At 50.2% G+C, this 9,725-nt stretch overlaps 1 protein-coding gene and 1 pseudogene across 10 annotated transcripts in view; one reads left to right on the top strand and one right to left on the bottom strand.

Moving 5' to 3' along the window:
- Positions 1 to 9,725, top strand: part of PALD1 (phosphatase domain containing paladin 1) — an 80,105-nt gene that overhangs the window by 18,550 nt on the left and 51,830 nt on the right. The gene's annotated exons all lie outside the window — the stretch shown is intronic.
- On the bottom strand, positions 6,556 to 6,795 carry LOC107498208 (annotated as a pseudogene).

The following is a 9,725-nucleotide window of genomic DNA, read 5'->3' as shown; positions in this document are numbered from 1 at the left end:
AGATCCCAAAGAGCTTTTGTTTATGTGAGTTATATACATAAATTGGTGTTTACCATATTAGAAATTAAAACCGATTGTTTATATTCCTAGATCAGTAAATAAATGGCTATTTCTTTTGAAACTTTAAAATTGCATATATATGTATACATATTTATAAAATATGCATAAAATACAGATTTATGCATTCCTTTAAAAATAACAATAACAAACTCGTGTTAAAATAAATAAAATACTTTTTTTCTGAAGAATGGAGAAGTATTTTACTAGCCTATGGATATTTTCCTTTGATACTACATAAAAATTAGACAGGTGATAGTTTCTTAAAGTTTAGTTGAAATGTAGACTCTGAAAATATATTCACGAATTCTGCATATTTTGTTACATTAAAATTCATTGGACTGTTTTGCACTGTGAATGGATCTTTGACTCAGGTCTGATTTTGTAAAACATCAAATATTCATCATTGAGGACACATTGGTTCACATACAGCTCTTCCAAATGTCACATTTTATTTCATCGTACTGAAAAATTACATATGCTAGCATCATAACACATATCGCAAATCTTCATGTTCTGAGAAACTGTCAAACTCACAGTGGCTGATGCAAATTTTCCAAAATTCTAATTTTTCTCTTGAAAACTCCAACTTTATCATTGGCTGTCAATTGTTTTCCGTGAAAAGGGTAGACTCACCCTGTTCATTTTTGCCAGATACCCAATTCTGAATAATCATCGTTTGTCGGCGTTCTTTCAAGTGGAAGTGGTGTTCCGTGGACGGAGAGTCTAGCTCAGCGACAGCTCAGACAGGCTTCTAAGTGCTTTTTCTCCAGACATGTGTCACTTTCCAGTAACCAGCCCACGTGCATTTCCCGGACCATCACACAGAATATTAAAAAGACGTGTACTCAGGGGCTGAGATTCGGTAAAAGTAATCAGTTTTAACGCTTCATCAAGGACGTTCTTAAGTGACATTGGCATATTTTGTCGCCGTGAATGGTGACCAGCCCAGTGCTGTGCCTCCTGCTGAGCTTTTAGCAGTTTCACCCTCAAAGCTTCTGCTCCATCAAATGTCCTCGCAATAAAGCCAATGATGTTTTATTGCTCTACCGAGAACTGAGAATCTTTTTGACCCTGTGGAGCCCTGGAAACTGTTGGGGACCCCTGGGCTCTGCAGAGCATGCTCTCAGAACTGTGGGTCAGATGACAGGTAAATAGCCTTAGGGCAGTGCCTGGGTGTCTCTCTCTCTCTCTCTCTCTCTCTCTCTCTCTCTCTCGTCAGGGGCAGTTTGCCTGCTGCCATTATTTCCCTCCCCTGCTAACCTTAGAGAGTACAACATGAGGGAACGTGGGGGCATGGAGACGTAAACCATTTGGGGTTAAAAATTTATCATTTGTGATTTCAAACCCTGCTCTAGGTGCTAATGCGTTTGGTCTTCAGGAGTGATGGAAAAACCCAGGGGACTTTATAGGCACCCCATTTTTCTTGCCCCTCTAGGAGACAGGAAGGGCATGACTCGGTGGGAGAGACTCAGGGGTCTTAGGTCACTCTCCCTAATGGGTGAGGTCTGCTTCCCAGACAGTGGGTCCCTCAGTGTCACCTTTCCCCCTTCTTGGCCCAAGGTTAATGAGGAAGGCACATGGAGCCTCTGGCGCCCATGTGCCTTCCTCATTAACCTTCTCTGCTGTGTGGGGTCCAGGAGCCAGTGTCCTCCCCCGCCCCATTTTCTGTAAGGCAATCAAAACAGGGCCGTGTTTATGGAGTGCCTGTTGTGTTCTGGGCCCTGGGCTACAGCCCCACCTGTATTGTCTCATTATGCTCACGAAACGGGATTACCAGAGAGTTGATCTTTTTGTTGTTTTTGTTCTTTAAAAATCTCTCCAGTTTTGTTCATTCAAGTGGCTACTTTGTGCCAAGCACTGGGATGTCATGGAAGGCCAGCCCCAGCTCCCAACCTGGTGGGCCTCATAGGGGAGCGACAACCATGGTGGAATGTGGCTAGGGGGAGGTTAAGGATGGCTTTCTGGTGCAGAGGATGCTAGTGAGCTAGGCAGAGGGAGTGAGCAGGGCAGGAAGATGTGGAATGGATGAGCATTAGGCTGATGCGTGGCCCTCAAACTTCGTCTGCTGCTCTGAAAAAGAAATGGTGGCATTTGTACATTACTGGTGGAAAACTGACTAGATTGGACCAATCGAGAGCTGGCCCAGCCTTGTCCTTTATGGGTTATTTAAGGGATTTTCAAAGGCATGATTTCTGTCTTACATAGACTGTAGAACACCCCATGCCAACCCCCTGACCCAGTAAGGTACACCACTGCTTTGTTCTTATTACTTCTGTTATTGTTGTTAATTATTTGCAAAGGCCTGTTGAGTTGTCTCTTCCAAGGGACTCTAAAATGTTCACTTTGGCTGGAGTTTCGAGCACAAAGGTGGGAGATGGGGAGCAGTAGGCCGTAGAGGGAGGCTGGGCCTGCTTGGGGGAGGTGAATGGATTGCCATGTGGTTCTTCCTTGAGTGTAAATGAAGCCTTTTATGCTGAGATCTGTCTCCTCTGCTTGGTGTGCTTCATTCTCTGGAGCAGGAGAGCTCTTCCTGGTCAGGGTCGTCCCTGGCCCTGGGTGGACATGCTCAGTGAGGCAGGTGAGCGGAGAGGTGTAGGGAGACCCCTGGTCCTGACCCTGCTGCTCATGGTCTCTGTGACTGTGCGCAGGTCTCTGGCCTACTCTGGACCTTAGTTTCTTCTTCTGTAAAATGAGATGAGCAGACTAGAGATTCAAAGGTGCCTCTGACTCTAACTCTAAAATACATATTGGTGCCCAAGGGGGATTTAGACTCTGTAGAGACTCTGCCTGTGTGTGTGTGTGTGTGTGTGTGTGTGTGTGTGTGTGAGAGAGAGAGAGAGAGAGAGAGAGAGAGAGAGAGCGAGAGCGAGAGAGAGAGCGCACGCGCGCGAGAGAGAAAGAGTGTGAGAGTTGGGAGTTGGGGAATAAGGCCTGGGGCAGGTGGGGAGCTGGTCTGAGCCCCTGTACTGGGTACGGATTTGAAAGTTTTGTTGATACCTCTCCCAACTGCCCACCGCCCAGCTCTCCCCTGGCCCCACAGTAGGGGAACCCTGCAGCATGGTGACTTCCTCTGCGTTTGTTCTACAGCTGAGGCAGATGTTTCCTGCAGCTGGTCACTCAGCCTCCTGCCCTATTTTTAGCTCCATTGTTACCCCCCCCCCCCCCACCGCCTGCATCTGGCTTCCAGCGGTATGTGAGAGGCTGTGGCCCTGGAAGGGGTATTCTTCCCTGGGTCCAGCTTATTTTGTGCCTTCTGCCAGGTCTCTGGCTTAAGCTTCTTAGTGTCTATTGGAAATGTGAGGGTGGCTTCAGCAGAAACAGGAGAGCGATGGCTGGATGATGTAGTAGAAAGAGCCCGGTTGTGAAATCAGAGGTCTACTCTGTCATTATATTATCTAGTGAACTTTATGAGCCTCACTTTTTTTCAGCTGCAAAATGGCACAATAGCCTGTGGTTCCGCCTTTCTCATAGAGTCGTTCTGAAGCTGAAATGAGATGGTGAATATGAAATTCATTTAGCAAAACGACATTCGGAACGTACAACTATTGTGGTTCAACCCTGCGGGGGCCCCTGGGGAAACATTGGAATCAGAGTGGGGAGACGAGGCACGTACTTACTGAACCTTGGGCCAGGCCAGTGAGTTCAAGGCCAGGGTTGTGTGGGGCACAGGCCATATGCTGAAAGGCTTGGAAAGGGATGGGGCATTTCCACGGGATGTTGATGGGTGGGGTGAAGGGGTGAGGATGGGAATGACATTCATTCCCAGTTTTGGGATCAGGGAGGGCAGAAGCATGGAAGCAGGGAAGGGTGGGATGTGTCCTGTGAGGTACAAGAAGTAAGAGTCTCTGACCAGCATCTCCCTAGGAGGGGCCCCATGGTGGGCGTGGGGGCAGGAGGCTCTGCAACCACCTTTCTGAGCCGGCAGCCAGCACAGCAGCTCTGCTTCTGGCTGTTTCCCACATTGTACTTTCATAAAAGGTTGAGGGGTGATGAAGATGGGAAAGGGGGTCTTAAATGCCAGGCAAGGGAGTCTAGACCAGAGGCCACAGGGGTGGAAGCCATGGGGACAGACCCCAGAATTGGGGCATGATTCTTCCCAGCTCCTTGAAATGATGCTTCAAGGTCCCTGTGAAATTGCTGGAGGTTGGAAGTGGAGTTCAAACTTAAATTCCCACTGGCCTTTTGGAGCACAGTCCCTGGAAGCAGCCAGGGGACAGTTGACAGGGCCAGGGCCCTAGGTGGAGTCTCAGGAGACTCTAGGATTCTGCTGACCATGAAATGGCCAAATGCCCAACTTCTTGGAAGCTGAGCAGTCCTGGTAGCCTGAACTCTGTTCTCCCTAGGGTCTTCTCGGCAGCATTCTGTCCCCCCCCCCCCCTTCAGTCCCAGGCCATCTGGAACCCGGTGATGCACAGGAGCTTCAGGCTTTCTCAGGAACCAAATGGCTGCCCTTCCCAGAGTTGATTGGCACCTTTTCTGGGGATTTTTACACTCCTGCTCTTCCCTGGAAGAACCAGCAGGGTGGGTCCCTCCCACCCAGATGATACCTTCTTGATTTTTAAGGAGTTCCCCTGCTCGGAGAGGCACTGAGAGGGACACAGAGAGAATCCAGAGGGGAGACTCTTACAGGCTCTGTCTGCCTTTTTGGAGCAATGGAGGCCAAGCCTCTGTCTATAGAGTGAAGCGAACATCTAGCTGCTTAGACCTTTCTAAATCTCTGCAGCTGACTCGGGGAAATCTGCTGCGCCGCACTGTCTAGCAACCAGTGGGGCTCTAATGGCCAGCTGCGTGCATCCCCTCAGCTACCGCGTGGGCCCTGGTGTCCAGAAACCATGTCTCCTGATTCTGTGAACCCCCAGGGCCCCGGCGTGGGCTGGGCCCATAGGACCCTGGCATTGCTGTGCCTGGGCATGGAACTGCCAGCCCACAGGGCAGCCTTCCACCAGAGGGGAAAGAAGTAAGTTCTGTCCTGTTGCCCTGTGGCATGTGGTCGTTGAGGGTCACGCCTAAAGATAACAGCGTGCATTAGTCAGGATCACATTTGGCTGTGGATAATAGGAAAAGTCGAATAACAGTGGTTTATATAAAATGGGAGTTTATTGCTATGTCCTGTCCAAGTCCAGAGCTTTGTGGTCCGTGCCCGGTGTGATGGGTTCATGCCATGGATTCCTTGTGGACTAGAGCTCCACCATTCCTAGGGTGTGGTGTGGCTTCTTGTGCTCATGGTTCAAGATAGCTGCGAAACGTCAGTGATCACATCTGTGTTCCAGGCAGCAAGATGGAGGAAGGGAGGAAAGGGGCTCATAGGAGGGAGCCTGGGACTTGCCGTGTGACACTGCACCATACGTTCCATTAGCTAGAATTAGTCGCAAGGCCCCCGGGTAGCTGCAAGGGAGATGGGGATTGCGGTCTTGGCTCTGGGCAGCCATGCTCAGCTGGCTGTTCCTGTTTCTCATCTGGTTTGTTTAGTACAGATGGCAAGGAAGGGGTGGGGGTGGGGGTGAAGGCATCCCTGGCATTTCGATCAGACTAGAGGGTGTTTCCAGGCTGAGCAGCTAGGCTAGCACTTCAGGGACTGCAGACCCTCCCCCAGGAAGTTTCCCAGAGGGAAAATCAGTCCTGCCTTGGGACCAGAATGCCACATGCCCCAGCACAGGAAGGAGGGCAGAAAGGCTCTCGAGGGGTTAGGAGTCAGCCCAGTGGCAGTGGTCAGAATAAGGGAAGCGGGCCAGCCTCTTCTGAGGGGTTCAGAGCATGTGGCATGTGTCTGAGCTGCTGGGACCTGAGGGGCAGGACAAGTTCACTCATAGGAGAGTGGCCAGGAGGCTGGGGGACGCGAAGATTTGGCACAATGAAGGAAGACTACAGGTGCTATGACACAAGTGGTGGACAGGATGCCCCAGGACAAGGGTTAAACCAGGAGCACCCTCCCCTACCAGACCTCCAGAGGCCTGCAGGGGCACTACCACTTGGTTTTTAAGTACTATCAGCTAATTAGGTCAAAAAATGTCAAAATTGCAAGGATCGAGCCACTTGCACATATGACCCCTTTTGGCTCATGGATTACAAAATTTCTCTCCCCAGATGAGACACGGTCTCTGAGTCTTCAAGGTGGAGAACCAGGAGAAATGTGTGGAAAACTAGCTTCTCATAAGACAACTTAAAATTTTTTTAAATTTTATTTTAAAAATATTTTAGCCCCAGATTTTTATTTTACAAAATTTCAAGCCTACAGAAAGGTCGAAAGACGAGTACAGTGAATGCATGTTTATCCTTACCGGTTGCTCACTTTGCTCCATCTGCGCTCGCTACCCTTCCTCCCTCCCATATGGAAGTCACAGACATCAAGATACTTCACCTCTAAGCACTACAGCCTGCATCTCTCTCTCTCTCTCGCTCTCTCTCTTGCGCGCTCTCTCTCTCTCTCTCTCTCTCTCTCTCTCCCCAAAATGTGTTTCTTGGGATGGTTCTTTACTCTCTAGTTTCATGGTGCTTTTAGTGCTGCTGCCTTCTAAAGGAACTTCCTTCTGTAAGCCTTGCTTTTCCTCCTGTAGGCTAACAGAGAACAGTGGAACAGCTAGCACACAAAACTACTGTAAAGAAGGTGGTGATTTCATAGCACCCTGGGCATTTCACATCTGTGAAGTAGGCATTGGGACTCTGCACCAGGCGCTACTTCTTGTGTTTCCTCTTCTCTTCTGGAGAGGGATGACGGAGGTCCTTAGCGAGAAGCATGTTCTTACAGGGAGGTTGTCACTGCCGGAAAGGCAGCCTGTATGTCTTAAGAACAAGGACATTCTCCTCGTATGCACAATCATCACACACAAGGAAGTTAACTTATTTATCCAACATATACTCCACATTCAGATTTTCCCACGTGTTCTCAAAATGTTCATTATAGCCATTTCTTTCCTCCCCGAGTCCAAGATCCCTCCCATATAGAGAGCTTTCTATCAGGCAGAACTGACCTACATGGTGAGCTCCAGAGGCGGAGGACTCCGTTGTCCTGGAGGCAGGTAACTAGGGTGCTGGAAAGGGCCCTTTTCCTTCCTTAGGACCCCAAATTCCAGGTGCCTAGGCTTGGAGCATGTGGTGACTGACAAGTGCCAAAGTCTTTGCTGGCTACAGAAAAGGCAGGAGTCCCTTTTTTGCCCTCTCTCAGGGAGGCTTGTTCACCCCTCACCAGGGGCAGGGCTTTACCTGCAGCTACTCCCAGCTCAGGGGTCTCCATCTTGCTGCTGCCCTGTGCCATCCCCCAATTATCATGGCTCCTTAGCTCACTGCCCAGTCAGTCACCCTGTCCACGTTGGTCTACTCTCGGCTCCAAGCCCACCTTGAGGTATTGTCTTATTGATGACATATTTCTGCTAGAACTCAAACCTTCAATCCCCACTGTGTGCAGGCAGAGGCCTGGAACTCAAGGCCACCCTACAGTGACGATATTTCTAAATATCCCTCCTCCACCTTCTGTTTTAACTCTTAAACTTTTTTTCAGTTTAGAAAAAGTGAAAACATTTCAGGAACATATAATTTAGCGGGTGAAGGTCTCCTGCAGTCCCAGATCCCAGACGACTTTATTTTTTAAGTTGATATCCTCGTTTTAAAGGGAAGGAGGTTGAGGGGCAGAGATTGTGAAGGGGCAGGTCTGGGTACCCCTGCCCCACCCCCCACCCCACCCCATGAGGCGGCAGAAACCAGGATTCTGCTTCTATCTAGCCATGTAGCCTGGGGAAATGCACATCGATGGGTAGCTGTTTCCTCTTCTGTAAGGTGGGGCATCATAAACCCTGTCTCATCCTCTCTCGAGGGTCTTTGTCAACAAAGACAGAAAAACCACAAAGACACAAAAAACCTCACCAGGCTATAGGAATGGAGTACTTATCATGGGAACGCAGATGACATTAGGCTGGGAACAAAGGCACAGAGATGGGGAAGCACCGGGGGCTTTGGAGGTGGGGGTGGGGGATGCCCTGGCTGAGGAGCTGTGACCTTAGTCCAACTTCGAAACTCTTACAAATAACTGTACTTTTTTTTTTTTTAATTCCCAAAGTAATCATGTTTATGGTAGGAATTTTAGAAGTGATAGGCAAGCAAAAAAGAAACTAAATACCACACTCATTCACCCCCTCAGGAGTAAGTGCCATAATGTTTAAACATCTTTCCCATCTTGTGCCTACTTGTTGAGTACCATCCTTGGTTCCATCAACAGGAGCCAGGCGAGTAGGGAGGCAAAGTGACAGAGCCTTCATTCTATCAGCAATTATGTGTCTAGCTCCTCCTCTGAGCCAGGCATCCGAAGTCAGGAAGGACACGGGATGGCCCCTGCTGGGAACAGCAGGAAGTGGAAAGGAATGGAGTGTCTCATTTAGTGATACAACAGGCTGTGGGAGTTAAGAGGTGGGGGTCGGGGTGTAGTCAGAGAGGGCTTCCTGGAGGAACTGAGCTTTAACCTTCAAGCCTGAGTAGAATGTGGGAGGGTCGGGGAGGAGGGCCATCCAGGTGAGAGGAGTGTGGGGTGGGAGCAGCTTCCCCCACATCCTCTCACTGAGGGCTGAGGCCTGCTTCTTGGTCCCAGTGCTTGCTCCTCTGTGGGTCTCGAAAGCTGCAGATGGCTTCAGGTTGGTCATCTGTTCATCTGATCAATATTTCCTGAGCATCTGCTGGGCCCCAGGTGCTGTTCTGGGGCGGAGGTCGTGGTGTGAACGAGGCAGGTACAGTCCTGCTCGTAGGAAGTTGGGGAGACTGATGCTGCACACACAATCTTGTCAGTGAGTTGGTTACGAAAGAAAAGGGGCTCATGAGATGGAGAAGGACTGTGGGGGTGGAGGGCTCTCTGAGGAGGGACATTTGAGCCCAGACAGCAGGTAGGGGCTCAAGCTGAAGGTGTTCTAGGCACTCAAGGGGTGGTGGGTGTGAAAGCGTCATGAGGAGTGGGTCTGGGGTGTTGGAAGAACGAGGCGGCAGAGGACATGGCCAGCGCCTGAAGCACCACGGCAAGGGGAGGGGTGAGAGAGACGGGTAGGGCCTGTGCTCCAGGGTGAGGCAGGAATGACATGCCCGCGGCCCGAGTGCCCTCTGCCTACTGTTGTCCGTGTTCCCACGGTCATTCCATTCGTACAGCCTGCTGAGTGTTTTGTGTCTTTGTGGTTTTTCTGCCTGTTACTGACAGCAACCCTCATGGGCAGCGAGACAGGGTTTATGACCCCCACTTTACAGAAGAGGGAGCAGGGAAGCAGGGCCGGTGGTGTGATCTAGGGGTTTAAAAGATCCTTCTGGCTGCGCCATGGAGGATTGACTGTATGAGGGACAGGAGGGAAGAGAGAGACCGCTGGAGGCTGTTGCAGTCCCTCCGGTCGGGGGCTGGAGGCCAGTGGTCAGAGCCACTGGGCTCTGGGCCAACTTGTGGTGCAAACCCTTTCTTCTGTGGGTAGATTGTAGACAGAGCGGACAGAGGACTTGCCCATTCCTGGTTCTTCATTAAGGCCAGGAGCAGATGGAAATCTTCCCAAGTGGCTCACTGGACAGAGTGAAATGGGAGAGTGGTAATTGTGTGTGACCAGAGCCAGGCAGCTGTTGTGGCCCAGCCCCACTCTGCCATTTTCCTGGGCCAAGAGCCAGGAGACAGCCCACGATTCCTCCTGAGACCCTTCCTTTTATTGGAGGTG

The sequence above is a fragment of the Rousettus aegyptiacus genome, unplaced genomic scaffold, assembly GCF_014176215.1.
Source record: "Rousettus aegyptiacus isolate mRouAeg1 unplaced genomic scaffold, mRouAeg1.p scaffold_m13_p_6, whole genome shotgun sequence".
NCBI lineage: Eukaryota > Metazoa > Chordata > Mammalia > Chiroptera > Pteropodidae > Rousettus > Rousettus aegyptiacus.
Note: the sequence above shows the minus strand (reverse complement) of the source record. Positions and strands in the feature narration are given on the sequence as shown.